A 23294-nucleotide genomic window follows, 5' to 3' on the forward strand; every position below is an offset into this window, starting at 1 on the left:
TGTCAGCTGAAGAGTGGTGGTTCTTAAGCAACTCTCTTCCTTATAAATTGTCTCAAATAGATCTTCTTTCATTTATTTGAATCAAAGATAACACAATTACTACAAAATAAACTGTAAAAGATACCCCCAACATTAGAAGTGATCAGGTGTTGACACTTTTTAAAGAAAACGGCATCAGTCGGTTTCTGATAAACGAGTTATGTTAAAAAAGAAACAAAACAGAATAAACACATTTCAGTTCGTGAAACAACACCCTTTCAATATGGCGCCCTTATTAGTAAACAGCTGCTCGTAGTTTTTCGAGTCTCTAGCAGGCAGTGTCTAGTTCGCCTCCCTCGAGGCAATTTGCCTGTAGGCTCCCGTAGGAGCTTGTTTCCGTTGCCTTAGAAACCACTTTTTATAGACCCTCGCAGTGAGACTGAAGAAGTTAGGCTCTGACTTCGGTACGCAGGAGGGGAAGTGTCGGCGACTCCAAGGTACCGTTGTACTCTATGACTCCGAGTTTGCCCCTCTGATCATGGATGTTGTATACCTCAATGGAGACCACCTATTGAATTCTGTGTTCTCATGCCCCCTTAAAACCAGATAACCCTTTCACTAAATTGTGAGTAAATGCAGAGTAAACACAAGCATGTCTCAGTACTAATCTACTCTCCGGTTTAAGCAAAACACGGAATCCAACCCAGGGTAACCGATCACAGGAGGGAAGACAAGTGAGCCGGAAATGTGAATGTGACAGTTGCTGCACTGGCATGGGGTGTGGAAAGTTTGTTGAACTTTTTTTATTTTTTGGAGCGGTGGGGCGCGTTGCTAAAAATTCTTGAACGTAGTGTCTAGTAGAAGAAACCAATTAGAGAGTGTTAACTTATATTTTGAGTTTATGGTTGCAGCCTCTGAGCGCAAGTAAGGAACTAAGGGCTACATGTATCAAAGTTATGTTTTGCGAGTCGCAAAGCCGTATGTAGTATAGTGTCATTGACACCATTTGCGACTCGCAAGGGGGTTGCAAATGCCCACCTCATGATTATTCATGAGGTAGGTCGCAATTTGCGACCACCCTTGGGAATGGCAGCACTCAGAGGGATGGTGGCCTGCTGGATACAGCAGACCACCATGTCTGTGACTGCTTTAAAATAAAACAGTGTTTTTTTAAAATGTTTTTAAAAAAATGTTTTTGTAATGTAGCCTGTTTTACTTAAAGGAAAACGAGATGCATTACAAAAACAAAAAATGAAACGTTTGTGTTTTATTTTTTCAGAGCAGGCAGTATGGACCACTGCCTGCTCTGAACATTTTTTTTCAGTGCCATTCACAAAGGGGAAGGGGTCCCATGGGGACCCCTTCCTGTTTTCAAATGTGTTAGCACCACTGCGATTTGCGGTCACAAAACAATCATACATGGGACTGTGAGTGGCAATTAGGAAGGGAACACCCCTTTCTAATTGTGAGTCGCAAATCTGGGTTTGTACATGGGGAAGTGCTTTTTGCATGTCGCAAACAGCCAGATTCGCTGTTTGCGATATGCAAAAACCTTCATACTTGTGGCCCCAGGTGTTCTAAGATATGGTAGCACAACTATCACTCTACCTTAAGAGATCACGAGAAAATGCTTTAAGAAACATTATTGAGAGAAGTGATTACGTTATTCCCACATGTTTATCTTCGTCTTTACAAGCTTTTAATTGGACAATTGGCGTGTTCCTGCTTGTCAAAAAGCTTCATTGTGGTCCATGCATTTTGATATCCACAAACTGCAATGAAGCCATAATGTTATTTATAACCAGGGCTACCAGAATAATGCTAGTCTGCAGCTGTGGCTTTTTCCGCCTGATTATGGATTTGCCGCACTGGTAACGTACAATATCATCTTCTGCAAACTTTGCAGATTTTTTAAACTTGTTTCTGGCTCAAAAGCGTCTGTCTTTGACACCACATTCTGTATTTAGCTGAAAAGGTGCTGGAAAAATGGGCTGTAGCAGAAAGCATCTGTTTTTTCCCTGCACATGGGACCAACAAAGGTTTTGTGGTGCTAATCTCACCATCTTCCCAGCTTTCAGAAACAAGCAGATTTTAATCAAAAAAACAAATTTTTCAAGACAGTTTTGGCATTTTACTGTGACATACTTCATTTTTACTAGTTTTTGTCCTTCCAGTTAGTGACGGAAATGGGTGTGAAACCAATGGTGGATCCCGGACAGCCAAACATTTCTGAAAAGTAGGCAAAATTCAGAATTCAGCAAGGGGTCATTCGTGTAGATCTTTCAAGGATTTCCTGTACAAAGTAACAGTTGAAATAAAAAAATATTGGAATTGAGTTGAAAACAAACACCATTTCTGTCTCTGCAGTAGTTACAAAAAGCTCCAGGGGAAAACAGATTTTTTAAAGCAATATACTATTGCATCTGCTGGGCCCTTCCGGTTGCAGAGATATTTAGGGCTTGTAGGTTCATCAAGAACCTAAGGTACCTACAGCCAATAAATGAGCTTCAATTCACCTTGAAATGGATTTTCATTGTATACCGAGGAAAAAGCAATTGATTTGGTAAAATATAAAGAGTGAAAAATAAGTGTCAAGGAAACCTATGCATTTCCACAATGGGCACAAGATATGGAGTTTAGAAGCAGTGGATATTTTCATATCTCTGAATTCAGCGGGTACACATACTAGCATGTGAATTACATGGCATTTATCAAAATGACTTCTTTCTTACACACTGTCTTACATTTGGAAGGCAAAAATATAGGGAAAGTCAATTGGCAATAACACGTGTTCTTCTATTCTGTGTTCCACCAAGTCATCCAATAAAAATGATACCTCACTTGTGTGGGTAGGCCTAGTGCCCGCAATAGGAAATGCCCAAAAACGCAAGTAGCCACCTCATATTTGTACTCTGAAAGCAAACGCTTTTTTTGTAAAGTGCCTAGCTGTGGATTTTGTGCTCTAGCTGAGCCGGCACTTAGGAAAATCTAGCAAACCTGGACATTTTTTGAAACAAGACACCAAGAGGAATCCAGGATGGGGCGACCTGTGGGGCTCTCACCAGATTCTGTCACCCAGAATCCTTTGCAAGCAGTCATCCTAAAACCGTGTTTTTTAATGAAATGCTTATCAACTCACTGTGATATCCCCTCAATCTCTACATTTTTTTTTTTGGCTCTTCCCTGTTGCTGACACTTTGGACACCCACACAAGTGAGGTATCATTTTTATCTGGAGACTGAGGGGAACGCTGGGTGGTAAAAAGTTTGTGCCGGCGTACTGATTCCACACAGAAATATGAGGAAAATGTGTTTGGTTTTTTTGCTAAATTTGGGGCTTGCAGGGGATTATATGTAAGAATTTTTTTTTAGGGGGGTCTATGCAAGCCACACCTCCCGGGACTCCCCCGGGTGTCTAGTTTTTTAAAATGTCTTGGATTGGTAGGTTTTTCTAGATGACCACCAAGCCCAGGACCAACAATGCAGTTGCCCCCGTGCAAAAACAGGTTGTTTTTTTGATAACTAATTTTGATGTGTCCACGTTTTGTTTTGGGCCCTTCACTGTTTTGGGTACTTGGCCCACCCATACAGGTGAGGTAACATTTTTATCAGGCTAGGAGGGGATCTCTGGGTGGTAGGAATTTTCTGGTTTATTTCTGTTTCTTGAAGAATATGGCTCATAAATGTGAGGAAAATTTGTAATTTTAGTCACATTTTGAAGTTTGCAGGGAATTGAGGGTAATAACCTTGTTGTTAAAAAGACCCCTCACCCACCAACCTACATGGTAGCATGCTTCATCATTGGGGTCCCACCCGAGATACCTAGTGTGTCAGGGTGCTTCAACACCTGATTACAGCAGAGGGTGTGTTTTTTTTTTTTTCTTCTTGAAAACAGACATACCGGTTGGATTTAGCACAAGGGTGAGTGATGGTTCAATAGATCAAATTTTATTAACAAGAGATTTCACAAAAATGAAATGCACTGTTAATAACTGAAAGGTCAAAAAACTGAACCAGTGACTCACAGCTCATGAGCTGTAAAGCCGCGTCAAGGCACCAACCGCTTTACAGTCCATTCACACACCTTTCATATGTGACACGCGCAAGACCATTCACGCTGCCAGCCGCGGGCCCAGCACATTACAACACTCACATCAACAGACAGTGCCATTCAAGGGCACATCACTTTCATACGCCCACATGCTTGACACAGCAATCACACTACCTGACAGAGTGTGTGGACTGGGGTTTGGCTAGCAGTGTGTGTAGTGACAAGCAGCAAGTCACACACTGCTAGCCAAGCGCTACTCCACACACTCTGCCCGGCAAGCACCACTCCACGCACACCGCCATCACTTTTTTTTTAAACAAAAAAGAAAACACTAATTAATTATAAGTAAATACAACACTACAAACACAAATGCTCTAACCTAATACATGACACTAATGCCAACCGTGAACAGGCAGTTCACTTTTACTCGCACAGTAGTTCCCAAAAAATTATTTTGGGTGTGGTACATTCGGAAATAAGTGGGCACAAACAGCCCAGGTTTAGGACAGTCAGGGCAGTACATACAACTCTCCTTCGGTGCAGCTCTCCACATATAGTTCCTACAGTCCCTACTGGGAAAGCCTTTTTTTCGGCATAGGAGGAATGTGATCAGGAAAGTGGCGATCTTTCAATCTAGCCACATTCTCCACCTCTCCAGGAACTCTTGCTTGTTCCACTGCATCAAGGCTGCCTATCACAGACTCCTGAAACTGAATAAATGTCATCTTGGACTCTGGAAAACATTCCATTGAATATACAAAAGCATTAAATGTTGCTAAGTGGAAATGATGGCTAGCCAACTTCTTATTCCAAATGTAAGCCTTACGAACAGCAGTGTAAGATTCCAACCTCTGATCTACTCTATAAACACCACCCATGTGCCTATTATATTCTAAAATGCACACAGGTTTGGGCACTTCAGGAACCTGACCCCAAACAGTCACTGGTGCAATACTTTATTTGTGGATGGTAGTCAGCATGTAGACAGCTCTCCTGTCTGTACATTTCACATCTAGAAGGTCATCACTATGCAGAGCACTGCACTGTCTCCACTCAAGTTTTTTTTTTACAAACAAGCTCTCTTAGGTAACCTTTATGGTTACAGTGGATTGTGCCACAAGCAATAGTGTCTGCTTTGACTAATTCCCCGAACAATTGCTCACCAGTGTAGACGTTATCTACATATAAATAATGACCTTTGACCTCTACCAAGTTCCCACACATCCTTCTTACTAACTCCAAAAGACAACCGGGGAGGGGGGGGGGAATCAATACTGAAATCCATACCAGTGTACACCCTGAAATTATAGACATACCCAGTCCTATTCTCAGACGGCATATACATCTTAATTCTTAATTCTATAACGTGCCCTCTTGCTATGAATGTACTGCCTAAAAACCAAACGGCCCTTGAATAGGAACAAAGACTTGTAGACAGCTATTTCTTTCCCTGTGACATAGATCTCTTAAAACCGACCTACAAAGGGATCAGCCCAAATCTTAAAAAGACGGGCACAATCAGGGTGATCTTGTGGCAACGCTAAAGCATTATCAACATAATGCAGCATCCGAAGCAGAAGCAACTACCTATCAGGAAATATGGACATTGCCATCAAGGGACTGGTAGACCAGTATGAAGACAGCAACGTCTTCTTAATCAAGCCCATCAAAAAAATTAAACTCAGGAATTTCTTCAACTCTTCCAGATTTGTGGAGTCCACAGGCTAGTTCTAGACTGGGCACATATCTGGCACTGTTGTCCCTCAAATACTGTTCAGCATACTAATTAGTCTGCTCAACAATCTCACTGAAAAAAATATTGTCCCTATGCAACTCAGCGAAATTAGTAGGCAAGAAGTTTTCAGTAGTCACTCTACACCCTGGGAGAGCAGTAAATGCAGGCAACACCGGCTGCACCATATTTGAGGCAACCCAGAGTTCAGATCTGCCAATGGGAAACCTCTCAGGCCCAGGCAGCAGCACTATGAACACATGAGTTTTTTCTTTTAAAACAGGCACTTCATCCACACTGAGAGTGGCTTCATCATCAGATGATTCCTTTTGGACAGAAAGTTCACTGCTAGAATCTTTCATTTCCTTCTCTGCCTCATATGCAGAGTCAGTCTGATAATCATGGTGAGAAGAAGACTCAAAGGCATACCAACAAACTGCTGAGCGGTCATCCTGCTGCTAGTCATGATCATTCGTAACAAAAGTAACTTAAAAAGTATGTCATCAACAACCAACACTGTGTAAAATAAGTAATAAACAAAGTGTGGCTTTATCACAAAGACCTACATACTCAAAAACAATACCACTCACTTGCCAGAGACAACTAGACTCACCAGTACCTACTCTGCACAGTAAGCACCAATGATATCCCAATAAAAAGGAAACACAAAATAAAATTGCATATAAGTCAACACGTTTCTCATTGTGCACAAATCTAAAGAGAATTTCACATACCAGAAGCATAAGGTAAATATGCTGCTATTATTACACCATTTACCAAAAAACTAATTCATATAACAATGCTCATTTGGAGTAAATTGTACAAAAAAGTTTTTTTTACTAAACATGTGCAACTATGCAAACTGCAGATCTACTACTGCCAAAGCCACAAACAGAAGCCACAGAAAAGGAATCAAAAGCTTTGAACTAGAACAAAAGGAGAAATAAAACATTATGATCACAAATGCAAATAATGCACCAGTCCACAAACACCCCGCCACCAAACACTCGGAAACGTTACCTGGTGTCTAGTGGTTTTCTGCATCCCTTGGGGGGGGGGGTGTAAAAAATGGCCGATCTGCCCCAAAGGGGGGCAGAAACGGCCAACATGCTCTACAAAGGGGAGCGACCCTTCCCTAAGAGGCTGCTCCCCAACAGTCACCAAAATAAAAAACAAAACCCGAATCCCGGGTGTCTAGTGGGCATTCTGGCTGCACAATCAAGTGCGATCATGCAGCAGGAATGCTCAAAGAGTCATCGGAGGAAAGGAAAACTCTTTCCTTTCCTTTCCTCTGATGCCTCTTTTTCTAAAGGGCCCCCCCCCACCCTAGAGAGAAACATACCTCTTTCTCTCTCCTGCGCTGGAAGTAAATCGCTTTGAGCGCCGTTGAGGCGATGTCAAATGATGGTGGTGCACGGTGTAGCTGACATCATTAGATGACGTGGGGAGGGGGGGTCGGTTGGCAACAGAAGCGCTTCTGCTGCCATCCCCAGTGGGGGCCTGTGGGTGGGTGGTCCATGGGGGGAGCACCAGTGCTCCCCCCTTGGGCAGGTGCCTGGGTGTAATGGTTACGTCCTCGGCACACAACAGCTGCCAACGAGGACGTAGTCATTACATCCAGGGCACCCAAGGGATTAACAGTATCGTCCCAGAATCCTGGCAAAAGTCAGTTTTGCACCCTGTGCACAAAATGGACCTAAGGTCAGAGACAACAACATATAGATGTTTAGCCCTTCTGGATGTAGATTCTAAATTGTATGCTACCTTACCGTGAGAAGAACTGTATGCTTGGGCAGTTGACTACAATATAATACCCTGGTTCTAGGCAGGATTCATGCCCGACTGTGAAACAATCAGCAACATTGTTGCCCTATCACTGTTTACCTATAGAAATCTAAATAAAGGGGTTCAATAGATTGTCTGTTGTATTGACTTCTAAATAGCTTTAGACAGCATAAAAGAGGGCTACTGTGGTAAAATCTTGCCAAAGGCGGCATCAACCCCATTCTTCTCTGGGCTATAATTGCACTGTATTCAAACAATTGGATTTAGGTCAAATTATGAGACAGCTCCACTGTACCAGACAGAATTTGCATCAAGGGTCTAAAACACGGCTGAGTATTTGCCCCTTTGTTGTTTAACCTGTATGTTGCTGACTTTGGATGATATTGAATCAGCCTTAAGAAATCTCCAAGTCTGCCCACCAAATTTGACCAGACATTCTGCCATTATACATCATGCAGTATTCGGATAACACTTTGTGCTGGATCAAACCATTTTTGGACTCCAGCATACAATAAATAGACCTGCGTGGTTACTGCAGTGTTAATAATAAGAATCTGAAGGTGGTAGTTCTGCATGTGGCTTAACTTCCAAACCTCTGTGGAAACATCAAGGCAGTACCTTACAAAGCATCGCAACTTATTTTGGAGTCCTGTCTTAAACTCAAGGGTCAGTTAAAGCTCGCTATGCTCCTCTGGAAAACCAGACCATGGCCTTAATGTTTGAATTTCGGAAACTATCCAGAATGCCTGCAGAAGCTTCTTTGAAACCACTTCTAGAAGTGATAAGAGCAAAGTTCTTCCCAACACTCACCTACAGGTTAAAGGCATTCCCAGAGCAATTTAGCACCTGCTTGAATAAAATACAGTGCAACCTTTTCAGATGACTTTTTTAATTGCCACGGTCAACAAGCCTGACGCAATTTGTGCTGGAATTCAAGTTATATTAAAAATCTGAAACCCAGAATGCCACCATCCCCATGTACTAGTTTAAACTAAGGCATACTGATCAAAGGACATTCAAAAATGCCTTCTGACAAGAACTCGGTTATCCATTTACACAAATGCTTCTGCTGGTCATCAAGTTCCATGTTCCGTTACAACAGCTTAACATATAGCCACCCTAGGATGAAGATGTGGTGTACACATGTTTTAAGGAAATTCTGAAACAAAAAAACATTATTTTTAGATACACTGCCAATGACTTAGCCCTCTTTGAAAAAAGGTCTCAGCAACTTGGTCCTATTCAGCTACAGTACTGTACACAACATTTCTTCTTTTATTTGGTCTTTTTAGTCTGGGAGAAGTGCAGCAATCTCGGAAATACAAGCTGTAATGCTCTGGTTGTCACTTCTGTATGTACACATTTGAATGCTTGGCTTGTCATTTGCTGCAGCCCAGTTTTGGAGGGGGTTTTAGTCCTTGCCCTTAGTTGCATAGGCCTTTCAACTTGCAAAAACACAATCGATTGCTCTTTTAACCAGGATGGCTGATCATTTGCATGACTTGAGCTAAAGGACAATATTCAACATATTAATGAATGCTTGAGAAGATTTTGTTATGTGCAGACAATTTATCCTATTTGCTCCCAAAAACTGTTTCCTTAACCAGTTTTAATTAACCCTCAATAAAGCTGTTGTGTTATGCTACATATTCTCCTTTTTGCCTCATAATCCTGCTGTATAATTTGGTTCTCCTCTGCCAAAAGTTCATAGGCCCTTGTTATAGTATACATTGAGTTCAATAAAAATATTTAAAGAGTCTGCTACTGGTGTATGTAAAACAGCGTCTTAGGGTTTGTGAGCCAACAGCAGTATGACTGACTGGACACAGCATGATTTGCTATGACTCACTGCATGAAAAAGCTTCATCCATCAAAAGGTGAAGGTTTCCCTACCGCCTAGCATGGGGACACTTTGGTGTCAGCCTGTTTGTTTTCATCTGTGCTACTACAGCATGGGTACTCACAAACTTTTTCTCGGGGGCCAAAATTGCAGTATGGTTTGCGGCCGAGGGCCGCACTGAAGTGACAGCGGGGGGCGGGGCTTAGAGGGGGAACAACCACCCCACCCCCTTTTTCAAAACAATGCCCCTACCCCAGTAACACACACAGCACGCACACATACAGCGCCATCTGCTCTCACCCCTACCCCAGTAACACACACAGCGCGCACACATACAGCGCCATCTGCTCTCACCCCTACCCCAGTAACACACACAGCGCGCACACACACAGCGCCATCTGCTCTCACCCCTACCCCAGTAACACACACAGCACCATCTGCTCTCACCCCTACCCCAGTAACACACACTGCGCCATCTGCACACAGCGCCATCTGCTCCCACCCCTACCCCAGTAACACACACAGCGCCATCTGCTCTCACCCCTACCCCAGTAACACACACTGCGCCATCTGCACACAGCGCCATCTGCTCCCACCCCTACCCCAGTAACACACACAGCGCCATCTGCTCTCACCCCTACCCCAGTAACACACACTGCGCCATCTGCACACAGCGCCATCTGCTCCCACCCCTACCCCAGTAACACACACAGCGCCATCTGCACACAGCGCCATCTGCTCTCACCCCTACCCCAGTAACACACACTGCGCCATCTGCACACAGCGCCATCTGCTCCCACCCCTACCCCAGTAACACACACAGCGCCATCTGCACACAGCGCCATCTGCTCTCACTCCTACCCCAGTAACACACACAGCGCCATCTGCTCTCACCCCTACCCCAGTAACACACACTGCGCCATCTGCTCTCACCCCACCCCAGTAACACACACACACAGCGCACACACACAGCGCCATCTGCTCTCACCCCTACCCCAGTAACACACACAGCGCGCACACACACAGCGCCATCTGCTCTCACCCCTACCCCAGTAAAACACACAGCGCGCACACATACAGCGCCATCTGCTCTCACCCCTACCCCAGTAACACACACAGCGCGCACACACACAGCGCCATCTGCTCTCACCCCTACCCCAGTAACACACACACACAGCGCACACACACAGCGCAATCTGCTCTCACGCCTACCCCAGTAACACACACTACATTAAAAACAAATAAATAAAAAACCAAAGAGCCTTACCTGACTCAAAGCACTGTAAAGATGCCACAAATGTGGAACAGCAGGCAGGCGGGCAGCAGGATCGTCAGGGCAACGCCATAAACAATGGCCGCCGTATGTAAACATAGAGGAGGGCCGCGGGAGCATGCTCCCGCGGCCCTCTTCTATGTTTACATACTGCTGCCATTATGATGTGGCGTTTGATGTGCGTCTCGCGGGCCGCCAAGCTAGGTCCGTGGGGCCGCTGGCGGCCCGCGGGCCGTACTTTGAGTACCGTTGTACTACAGCATTAGTCGTACAGGAGAAGTAGCTCACCCATCCTAGCAATCTGTGGCTGCACAACCTTCCCTCAGCGTCAGTCTTCTTCCGCACCGTACCCTTAGCATGTAGACCCCATGCAATTAAACTCCTTCCCCAGCACCTTTGCCAGCTCAGAGACCCTCTGGCAGTACACTTGTGGTGCTAACTAGGGCCATTGTCGAAGGTGCCCTGTGTGGAATGAAATGTTGGAGTCTGATTAAGTAGTTTGGGAGAGCCCTTGAGAGAGAGAGAGAGGGATTTGAGAATGCCGTCAAAAGAACCCATTCTGTGGTTTAAATTTAAAGGCCAGCCACTGGGTGTGGCTGGGAAATCTCCATGTGCACATTCTGCCTCCCTTCCTTCTCGCCAAAAAACAAAAGCACCCGCCATATTAATTCAGAAGCTACTTCTGCAGACCAATTCTCATGTGCCAAGCCCACTGCAGCTGGTGTCTTATGGTTACTAGTGCTTGCTACATCTGCATGTGCTTGTGTAGCTTGTTTAGAACTGCATTTGGTTGACCATGTAGGGCAGTCAGATTAGCATGAAGAAGGAGATGCAGATGTGTTCATAATATTCCCTTCTGAAGAGGACAATGCATGTGCTGGACAAGTTGTCAAAAGAAATAGGCATGGTCTTTAGCATCTCTTCCGTTAGCCCCTCTGCATTGGGAAATCTGAAGAATTCACGATTACCTTGTGCCTCCATGATGCTGAGAGGACTAAGAAAAGGTCTGTCCTCTGTCATCATCTGACTCCCCCATAGCCCTATCTGCATTACATCCACTTGACTCTCCCCAGCCTTCCCTGTCTCACTGTGCCTGATTCAGCTCTGTCCTTCTAATCTCACAGTGCCTGACTGTCCTACCCCTTATCTTATATCCACCGACAGTTCTTCAAGCCTCCTAGGCTTAAATGTGACCCAGCTCTCTCTGTCTTATAGACACCTGACTCTCCCACAGTCTCAATATCTTACCTGGGCCTGACTCTATCCATTCCTCCTTTTTTTCTGCACCTTCTTCTACCTTAACATTCCCTATCATACTCCAGTCTAATATACACTCATCTCTGCCGAAGCCTTCTGTCTTACACGTACCTGACTCGGTCCAAGCCGTCCCTCTTACAGGAAACAACCTGCTCAACCCCCACTAATCTAGATTCAGAAACGATTGTAGTATGTAACCTCCTATTCAACAAATAGTAAATGATGCTCTCACCATCACTGGAAGGGGGAATCCTGTTAATAGTTCTCTTGGACATGTCAATTTGTCACGGTAAACTGTCTCTCTACTAAAGGTCCTGAAAGGAGCAAAGGGGTCTTGAGCAATGTTCCCAAACTATAGGTTGCAACCCAAATGTTGGTGGGGTGTGAAAGTCCTAGAAATAAATAAAGATGCCTTTGAACTCTGCAAATAACTTGCCACATTTGCTGTGCTTTAAAGACAGAGGTTAAATGTCTGGCCATGTCTTCTGACAAATTACTGATTTTTTTAATCATGGGGATTGATGCTTACAAACTCAGAAGATGGAATTCCTTTGGATATCATCACACCATAGCAATACTATCAATGAACCTGGTTAAACACATCAAACATTCTTGTGCGCAAACCTGCCATTGTGGAGCCAACCAAATCCAGAGGCTTCACCCTGGACAAGAGTCTACGCCTTCACACCCACATCAATGCCCTGAAGAAGAGTGCATCACTCCAAATCTGACACCTACAGAAACTAAGGGCCATGTGTACGAACACTTTTTCCCATAGACACAGAATGGGTAAAAACCTTTGCTACATCTGGCCCTAAAACCCTTCATTACTTTAGATGACTTCAACACTGTAGTGCAATTCCTAGTACTCACAAAAGGAGACTATTGCAAAGCACTAATGACCAGCATGCCCAGAATCCACCTGGTCCCCATGAGCGCAGCCCTCAACTCAGCAGCCCATCTGGCTTTAGACACCAACAAATTTAATCACATTTCTTCATTATTGTTCACCCTCAAATGGATACCTATCAAAACCAGTAGTCAAATCAGTGCAGCCCGCATTACCCACAAGACCACTTACAGTTGTACTCCAAAATACCTCTCCCACAGCTGTTCAACTCAAGATGGTCCAAAAAAGTGCAGACTCTCTTCATCTATAAACCTCTCACTAAAAAAATAAAAAAATAAAAAAAATCTCTCTCTTCCTCGCTCCAGCTCTCCACCTCCCTATGGACAACTCTCCAAAGTTGAGGGACTGTGAGAAACTTACATAACTCCCTTGGAGAATCGATTCTGTCAAGCTCCTGCCAGACTCTTACTCCAGTCTCCTTTCCTGTCCACCCCATTTAACTGCTGTTTAGTGGAAGATCCTTACATGGCCACACCACACCCTCCTTGGGCCGGACACAGCTCCCCATCCGCTCCTTGGCTTTCCCACCTTGCTGACAGCTCTGCCTGCTTCCTGGGCTCGCGTCTGCTGATGCTCTTCCCGCCTCTGCCGCTCCCTTCCACCTCCCAGGACATTTAATGGAGGCTGCTGCTCCTCTGGCGTGCCACAGGCAAACCCTTCTGCATCCATCTCTGCCTGGACCGTGCCCAGCGCCAGAACCCATGGCCCTCCCATCCCTCACTCATACCACCAAGTAACTCCAGGTTCTGAACATCAGACTATGCAACGACAGCTGCTGTGAGGCTTCCCCATGATCGACCAAAGTACCCTTCAAATGCTCAAATTACCTACGTGAGGCACTCAAATAAAGATTTGCAGCAAAAGCATGTACACATACAAGTATTGGAATAATTTCGCCAATACAATTAAGTCATACAGACTGTCCATGTGTAACGGAAAAAGCTACTTGAAGTTTATTAGAGAGGAACGTCCTTCTGAAGATGAAATCACCACAGAGTCCAATCCTTGAAGTTTCACATATAATACTTGAAATGCAATCAAGCCAACACGTGTTTCGTCACGGGACCATAATCCCACACGACTTCTTCAGGGCTGTAAATTGCATGAACACAATATTTGAAAAGAGAACAAAATTTCAAGTTTTTACAAAGGGTGGAAACACCCACTGTAACGAGAAACAGAAAGAGGGAGAAAATCTTGTGAAAAAATTACTGCAAGTGATAAAAACAACCAAACATCCCAAAGAAGAAGAACCGAAGGTGGCAAAAGTAAAATGCAAAAGGAGTGAGAAAGAAAACAAAAGGACACCTAATAAAGGAGACCAGGTTCCACAACAAATGAATAAAGAACATACCAGGCAAGTTGTGGTCCTGAGAGTTAAACCTAGAGTAGAATACAACAAACAAGGTCTCGATGTGACTAACTGGTGAAGCAAGCAAAATATAGTAGTAAAACATCCAAAAAGGGTCATGCAAAGTGTCCAATGGTATAAAGGTAACGTGAAAATCACCAAAAAGACTTAAAGCAATGCACACATTTACCTTCAAGGTAGAAACATCGTCAAGTAACAAAAATCACTCAAAATCAATGGAGTCTCAACGTCAACCATCTGAATCAAACTAGAAAAAAGGGGGTTTAGCCACACATGTTGAGAAAAGTGACTAATACCCTGTGTGAAATTCAACTCAACACCAAATCTGTCAAAGAAAAACAAGAGAGTAATTTGTAAATGAATACCTGCAGAAAACTCCCATGAATAAATCACAGTGTCCGTGTTACGCACTCCAGATATTATATGGACCGCATGAACCCGAACCCCAGACCACTGTAAAAAGAAAATCCCAAGTGCCACGATGAGCAAAATGCCCAATAATATATAATAATCACCGCGAAGCGAAAACGCGGCAAGTCTACACGCACCTAGAGCGTTCCTAAACTTGCCACCTGCCAGCACTGAAGCACACCCATGAAGAAGATGGCAAAAAACCCAGAACCTCTCCAGTGCATCCTACTCAACGCCCGCTCCCTATGCAAAAACGCCACAGAAATCTGGGACACCATCACCACCGGCGGCCTGGGCGTGGCCTTCATCACAGAAACATGGTTAAACCCCTCCTCAAACCCTGACATCGCCACCTCATCAACAAACACGGCAGCGGCATCGCCATCATATTCAAAGAAGCCATCCAATGTACCATCATCCACGATGACCCAACGCCCCTCAGGAACACCTCAACTTCAGACTGATTCCAACACCACAATGCATGACACCCGCGTCCACAGGGGTGTAGATTCAGGGGGTGTTGGGTGTTACACCCCATACCAAAAGTATTTTGTGATAAATAGATGGGCGCAGGTGCTTTTAGTCAGTATTGTGCGGTGTCTGTCGGATTTCACCAGGAATTTGTACACACAAAGACAAAAACTCACACACTCTTTCTCTCTCTCTCTCTCTCTTGCTTTTCGGAAAAACTTGAAGAATGTTGGTTATTTCACTAAATAAAGTGCTTTATCTCACTTAGTACACCTACCAATACACATTTCTCTCCCTTTCCACTGCCCCTTAAGCACCACTAGTGCACCCTGCTTGTTATATATTGTATTTTAACATCATGTGCCAGGGTGTTGGTCAACACATCTGAAGCTAACACCCCCAATCATACTGCCCAAGCCACACCCCTGCTTCTGCACAGACCCCCAGGACCATGTCCAGCTTTTTGTGACTCCATTACCAACTTCATCTCCCCCCTTGACATTGACTCCCTGCACTACATCCTATTTGGTGACCTCAATTTTAATCTCAACTACCTGAATTTCCACTGCAACAACACCAATGCACCTCTCTCGTGGAGAATCTCAGCAACATCGGCCTCACCCAGCTGGTCACCAAACCCACACACAAAGCCGGTCACACTCTTGATGCCATTTTCACCTCCAGTGACAGAATCAAATTCACCCTCATCACTGAACTCACCTGGATTGCCCACATCGTCCACTTCACTGGTGCCAAGCACACCATCTACAAGCCCCACGGCATTCCTCCACCGAAACTGGGGCAAGGTAACTGAGACTACATGGACCCAGGCCCTAGGCACCTTGCAACCCGAGCCCACAGAAGACCTGAACCAGGCCGTCCAAAATGTTGCCACCTCGATCACCAAATGCACTGACTGATTTGCCCCGCTGAAGCCAGCAAGAACCAGCAGCACCACCAAACAAGCGAGATGGTACACTCTAGAACTCAAACTCCAAACGTAACTGCCACCGACTCGAGACACAATGGTACGTAACCAAGGACCCCTCTGACAGAGCACCTCATAAGGCAGCCCTCAACAACTACCACCGCCATATCAAGGTAGCCCAGCGAGCAGCAATCACCACTCGCATCGACTCCACAGCCAACCACATGAAAAAAGAATCCAACCCAACAGCCACAGAGACCACCATCCACCTATCCGAAGAGCTCTGCGACACACTCTCAGACTGCTTCCACAGCAAGATCGCAACCATCTACAACAACTTCGACCCCCCCCCCAACCCACCACTCCCAGCCTTGACAATGTCCCTCAAACAGCGAACTCCTACCACACTATAACCACCTGGTCTGCCATCATCACACAGACCACTGCAGGAATCAGGTTGCCCACTCACTCAGGGGCACCAATGACCCCTGTTCCCACTGTCTCTTCAACCTCAGAACCAACACCATCTGCACGAACTAACCAGCATCTTCAACACCTCCATCTCTACGGCTGCCTTCCCAAACAGATGGAAGCACATAGAGGTCAGACCCCCTCCTAAAGAAACCCTTCGCCGAGCCCAGCGACCTTAAAAATTTCAGACTGATCTCCCTGCTCCCCTACCCTGCCAAAGTACTTGAGAAAGCCATCAACCTATAGCTCACCGAACCCCTTGAATGAAACCTCCTTCTCGACACCTCACAATCGGGCGAACCACAGCACTGAGACTGCAGTGATTGCAGCAACAGACAACATCAGGACTGTCCTTGACAGGAGAAACAGCAGCTCTAATCCTCGTAGACCTCTCTGCGGTGTTCAACATTGTCTCCCACCACACATCCTCAACAGACTTCACAACATAGGTATTCTACAGAACACCCTCATGTGGTTTGCCTCATTCCTCTCAGGTTGCACTTAGAGTATCTCCCTTCCTCCGTTCGCATCCGCACCTGTGACGTATCCCAAGGATCATCTGTTATCCCCACCCTCTCCAACATCTATGACCCCCCTCGCAGATATTGTCAGATCCCACGGACTCAACATAGTCTCCCACGCCGACGACACCAACTGATCCTCTCACTCATCGAGGACCCCCTCTACGCCAAAACCAACTTTCACAACGTAATGACCACGAAAGCTCTGCATCATCCTTGCCAGCCAACTGTCCATGAGCCAACAAGTAAACTTAGTATCCTCCTCATGCTTCTAAATCCTCAGAATGCTCCACCAAATCTTCAAATGGATCCCCACATACACCAGGAAAATTGTCACACATGCACTGATCACCAGCCGCCTCGACTACGGCAATACTCTCTATGCTGGAATCTAGCCCCAGCTACTCAAAAGACTCCAGACTATTCAGAACATCACGGCCAGACTCAACCTGAACCTCCCCAAATACTCCACCATCACCCTGCACCTCAGAGACCTCCACTGGCTCCTGATCCAGAGATGCCAGTTCAAGATCCTCACTCTAATGCACAAAGCACTACACAACCAAGGGCCGTTGTACATCAACCACTGTCTCAGCCTCTATATCCCTGTAAGACATCTGCGCTCCTCCACTCTCAACCTCACACACTCACACCACCTCACCCACCCACTGCATCAACCGCACCCACTGCAGGGGCCACTGCTTCTCCTACATCGCAGCTAAATCCTGGAACAACCTGCCCCTCCACCTCCGGACAGCCCCTTCCGTGGTAGATTTCAGAAGGAAATGCAAAACATGGCTCTTCGGCGGAGATACGGCCCCCTTAGCGCCCAGATACCCTTAGGGGTGATAGTGCTGCGCTATACAAATGTTATATATACATTCGTGAATAAGTGCAGTGGGCAGGGTGTGTTTATACGAGTGCCTCGTGAACCTTGAGCAGTGTGCTTGTGTGGCAGCAGGATGAGAATTGCTTCCTTCAGAGTGCAGCATGAGCAATGTGCCCATGAGTATAGCTGGTTTGTATGAGTGCAGGGTGAGAGTTCTGCCTTTATCATTGCAGCAGTGCTTCTATATGAGTCCTCAAGTGCTGTTTATGTAGTGCATAGCTATAAGTGCAGGATGAGAAGTATGCTTCTTTGAGAGCACAGCGGAAGATGTTTCACTGTAAGGGCATGGTGAGCCTTGTGAGCACAAAAGGAATGCTGTGTTTGTATGAATGCAAAGCGAAACTTGTCCATGTCTTCGTATGTGGGTGCATCCGTAATGGTGCTGGATGAGGATTATGACCTTGTGAACTAGTGAGGCAGGGTGAGTGGTGTGGCCATGTGAGTACAGGGTCTAAGTGGTGTGACCATGTTTTGTGTCTTTGTGAGTGCTATGGGTGGGGTGACTGTCGTAATGCAGTGTGAACAGTGTACTAATGTGAGTGCAAACTGGGAGGGGGTGCCCATGCGAGTGGTCAGTGAGCTGTGAGTGCGTACCAGTTCAGTGCTGCTCCTGTATGAATATTTTGCCCATGTTAGTGAAAAGCAAGTAATTTTCCCAATGAGTGTGTCTGTGTAAGTGGAGGGGAGTGGTGATCGTGTGTAAATGCAGTGGGAGTGATTCAGCTGTATAAATGTAGGGTGAAATGTGTACCTGTGTGAATCCATGATGAGAGTCGTGCCAGATGAGTACAGGGTGAGAGGTGATCCTGGGTAAGTGCAGGGTGCAACACATTAAAGCCAGACCTACTAGCATTGCCAGTGCTTGTTACTCATGCAGTGCTTTCCCATGATACTTCTGTTCTGTGATTAGCAATTTGGGGGAAGCTGCACTTTCCCTAAAATCTTTCTAACTGGAGTTAGAATGGCACAAATCCTTTGCTGCCCTGCATTTGCTGATGCAATGAACTAGTGTAAACCTATGAATGTCTTCCACAGTGGCGTAGCGGAAAAAACTGTGGTCCTGCCAAATGTGGTAAAGGGACCACTGAGTCTCCTTTATCTCACAGATATTCATTGGGTTTGGGCTGAATACTTCCTGACGGTTTGGTGGGTTCCGTGTGCCGTAGGGGCTGAAGGAGGCTACATTTCATCCCTTATACTCCCTTGTAGGTTTTTACCACGTAATACTCGTTTCAAGCAGGGCCGGCCTTAACTCTGGTCGTGCCGTGTAGTGGAATGTTGTTGGCACCCCCAATGACCACCTCTGCCATGGATTTACCACCATTTAACAGTGCCCCAAGTCTCCATACCCACTTTCTTTCTGATGCATTTCATTTATATATATATTTTTATAGCTCCACTCATACCACTGTAGGGTGTCTGAGCACTTCACATTGCACACACATAACACAGAGACAATCAATCATAGGTGTGCAAATCAGTCTATAAGAAACATTACATAAGATAGAGGACTCTAAGGTGTAGGTGTCACATGTCATCCATACTGGTAGGCAGTACAGTTTAAGAGTGCTTGGTCTTGAGAAGCACAAACTCAGAATTTAAAGTGTAACACCATGGTTGGGGGTTCTCTTTAATTATAAGAATTGATTTCTGCCCAAATGAACCCATTTTTGCAAAATTAGGATAGTGAAAGACTGGGGGAAACATCATAACGCTCTAATCTATACCTTGCAGAATGTCACTTAATAGCTTACTGTACCTTATTAGGATTTTAACTTAGAAACTGCAAGTAACAAAATGATCTCTCTGGTAAAATTAGTAACCCACTGACCTATTTGCATTTTGTGATCTGCATGGCACGCATTCTTTGCAGCAGGCATATTAACCCCTTGCTCTGCCTAAAAACGTTCACTAGAGAAAACTCAGATCTCTCATAAAGCAGAATATTAATCACCATAGATATCTTGACATATTTATTGTTGCCTAAAAATTGCTGGAGGCAAGGAACGCCATAGTATGCCTGCAAATACGGCGCCCCCACCCAAAGTCAGCACCCGGTGCGCTGGCACCGGTCGTACCGCCCTTGAGCTGGCCCTAGTAGGCCAGAGCATAATGAGATTGAAACAATAGATTCCGTTGAGCGACGGTAAAATGGCTAGTGTCGCCCCGGTAGGTTTCACAATATCAATAAATTATGCAACACTGCCTCTTACAAAGACATTGGGAATTACATCAAACGGCACATTTAAAAAGAGTTAGTTTGCTCAGTGCTGGAGAACCAACTCTTCGTGCACTTTGTTTTCTGCTGCACCGGTAGTTAGTATGTGAGTAGTTTTTGTCATTGAAAGAGCAAGGGACTCGTGACTGGCCGTTTGATTCGGCATCGTAGAATTGGATTGTTCTCATTGGCAGAATGACGGTGAGTGACACTGGACACGCAGGTAACCCTGCATGCCATGTGACGTAGAAACTGGTGTCAGAATTGCCCCCAGTCATTTACTCCGACCTGTCAAGAAGAATAGGTCTCTTCTTATTTCTGCTTCCTCACGTGTAGCGAAAGGACACGAAGACAATGAATGGTGTGGGCTCATGTTACAGCTTTTGTTTTTTGGAGGTGTTGTGTACAGTCGTTTATTTAACTGAACATCACATTAAAACATCATGTTCTGAAGCAAAGCTATTTTCTTTGTCTTAATTGCTAGCTATTCAGTAGTTGGGAACCATTCTTTTAAAATGTTATCTACTAATGATTCAAGTCATAAGACAAAGTGGTAGTAACTTCGTAGCAAAAGTCAGTTTAATGATTACGACACAAGAGAAACATCTTGTCAAGCAAGGCATTTCAGATTCATCGAAGAAATTATTATATTGTGATTGTATATAGCGCTTAGAACCCCCGATGAGGCGTCAAAGCACTTTTCAGCAAGTAGCACCTACTGCAGAACCCAAAAGGATTAGCGATGGATTAGTATAGGGAAATATAAGTATAGTATTAGTTTAGGGAGGTATGATTTAATTTTAGCGGAGGACATGCAGTTGGATTGAATAGAATAATGGAGGAGGGGGGAATCATAATAGTAAGGGATGCCACAACTGTGCAGTGGGGCCCGCAGGACCACAGAGCCCATAGTGCTGTGCGGCAGGAGCTGCTGTCACCAGTTTGGTGCCATTGAGTGCAAATATTCAATTTGCATCATGAATCTGAGACACTTGAAACGCTGCCTGTTTTTTTTTTTTTTTTTTTTAGAAAGGGAAGGCTATAAGAATTCTCTGATTATTTTGGAAGACATGAATACACCTTTTGAACCTGTTCAGGAACTAATGTTGGATGAGGATGAGGAGAGGGTTATACCTAGAATGTCATTGTCAGTGATTAAAAGCAACCCTCAAAAGTCTCTCTTCAATTAACATCTTTCAGCCTAAGAAATAGACTGAGGGCATATAATGGGCGAACTTCGTCAGACAAAGTGGCAAAATATACATTCGGAAGGTCTAAGACTAGAAGCAGGATAGACTGCATCCTCCTTGACTTGGATCTTTGGCCTAAGTCAGCCCAGTGGTTTAATGAGGATTGTAAGCAAGCCAAGTGTAAGTTAGTTCACGCTGTTAGAAGGGGTAGCCGTCAGTCAATAGTGGTGGCAAGGAAAATATATAAGGATTCCTAGACTTTTGCCAAACAAATGGGCAACGGCGGGATTTGGGCATGGCAGCCCAGTTAAAAGACCAGCGTTCTTTTGGCACTTAATAGCTGAAGGCTCTTCTGTATAACTTCCAAAGATGATTTTATATTATGCCAGATGTTTGGGAATCTCATTTTCCAAATTATATTCTCCTTGTTCTGTCAGCCCAGCAACCAAAGACCTTGGACACAACAGGTCCAAACTGGTCGAAACGAGCAGCCAATATTATTTTCAATAGAAGAGACCATGCAGGCTCTTGTGAATATGAAAAAGGGGAAAGCTCCCGAATTAGATATAATTCCTGGAGATTTGTATATCTCTGAACCTCTTATTTGGGGTTATATTCATAACCGGTTAGCAAACGCCATAGCTAAGGGGGCTGTTATTCCGGAGTCTTGGAGAGGTGCAGAAATTTTACCTATTTAAAAAAAGGGGGATAATGGGATCTGGAAAATTACAGGCCCATTCGTTTTAATTGATGTGGCACAGAACATTTTTAGCAAACAGATTTTGGAGAAGGTACAAGAGTGGATGTTCGAGAAACAGAATTGATCTCATCTTTAGGCAAGTTGGGTATGCCCAAGGGTCTGTTGGATCTAGTAATGCAACTGCCTGAAAGGAATTTTGCTAAAGTAAGATATAGTAAACGTGGTGAACTAACCAATGGTGTTATTGTGCTTAGTGGCATATGCCAGGGATGTGTGCTAGCCCCCACGTTGTTTACATTATATATGAATGGAATTGTAAGAATGTTAGAAGATTGCGATCGTAATTCCCCTTGATTGGCACGGCAATTAATACCTGCCCTTCTTTTTGCAGACAACACGCTTCTAATCTCCAAGACCCTGATGGGTCTGCAAAATATTTTGAATAAATTCATCAAAGCATGTGAATTGTCGGCAATGGAAAATAAAGGTACGAAAAACAAACTTATGGTCTTCAAACCCCATAAGTCCTTTAAAGGAGTAATTAAGTGTGGGGGTGAAGCCCTTGAACAAGTTAAACAGTTTGACTGCCTTGGTGTTAGACTGACCAGTAGTCAATCCTGGTCAGCCCAGATCTTAAAAAGCTAAGGGCCAGATGTATCAAAGCTTTTTGCATTCGCAAATGGTGCGAATGCCCATTTGCGAATGCAAAAAGCTATTTCAGAATGTATCAAAGGCATTCTGAATGCAATTTTAAGGAATCGCTAAAATAGCCATTCCTTAAAATTGCGACCCTGTGTAGAGAGTCGCAAATTGCGACTCTCTAAATAGGAAATTGCAAATAAGGAATCCTTATTTGCGATTTCTAAAGCACATGTACGAAGAAATTCCTTAATGCGAATTGGGCATTAAGGAATCGCTATTACCCCCAAGTTGAACTTGGTGGTAACCATGTGCAAATTTTAAAAATGCTTATAAAATGCATTTTAAAAATTTACATGTAAAGCACACATGCCCTTTTGGCATGTGTGCACCTTACATGTTGTAAAAAAAAAAATTGGGGTGCAGCAGAGAGGGCCTTAGGCCCCCAGCACCCTGCACTTTGCATTTCCCAAAATTGCGAATTCCAGTTAGGAATTCGCAATTTGGGGCATGCGAAACATTCGCTAATTTGGGCCGACAGGCCCATAGATGCAAATGGGGGCTGTATCGTAATTTGCGATTCGGTAATAGCATTTGCGATTTTTAAGAAATCGCTATTACCAAATCGCAAATATGATACATTGCATTTTGCGAATCG

General features: G+C 44.6%; 1 protein-coding gene across 7 annotated transcripts in view; it reads left to right on the forward strand.

The window, feature by feature from the left end:
- The first annotated feature begins 325 nt into the window (after nucleotides 1-325).
- Nucleotides 326-23294, forward strand: part of LRRC27 (leucine rich repeat containing 27) — a 463960-nt gene continuing 440991 nt past the window's right edge. For 5 of the 7 annotated variants that reach the window (XM_069239752.1, XM_069239756.1, XM_069239757.1 and 2 more), the window contains exon 1: nucleotides 326-476. The gene's annotated coding sequence lies outside the window, so the exon portion shown is untranslated. Of the gene's footprint in view, nucleotides 477-22388; nucleotides 22485-23294 lie in introns of all 7 variants that reach the window. The other 2 variants (XM_069239754.1, XM_069239755.1) reach the window with 1 other exon arrangement.

This window comes from Pleurodeles waltl, chromosome 6 (genome assembly GCF_031143425.1).
Source record: "Pleurodeles waltl isolate 20211129_DDA chromosome 6, aPleWal1.hap1.20221129, whole genome shotgun sequence".
NCBI classification, from domain to species: Eukaryota; Metazoa; Chordata; class Amphibia; order Caudata; family Salamandridae; genus Pleurodeles; species Pleurodeles waltl.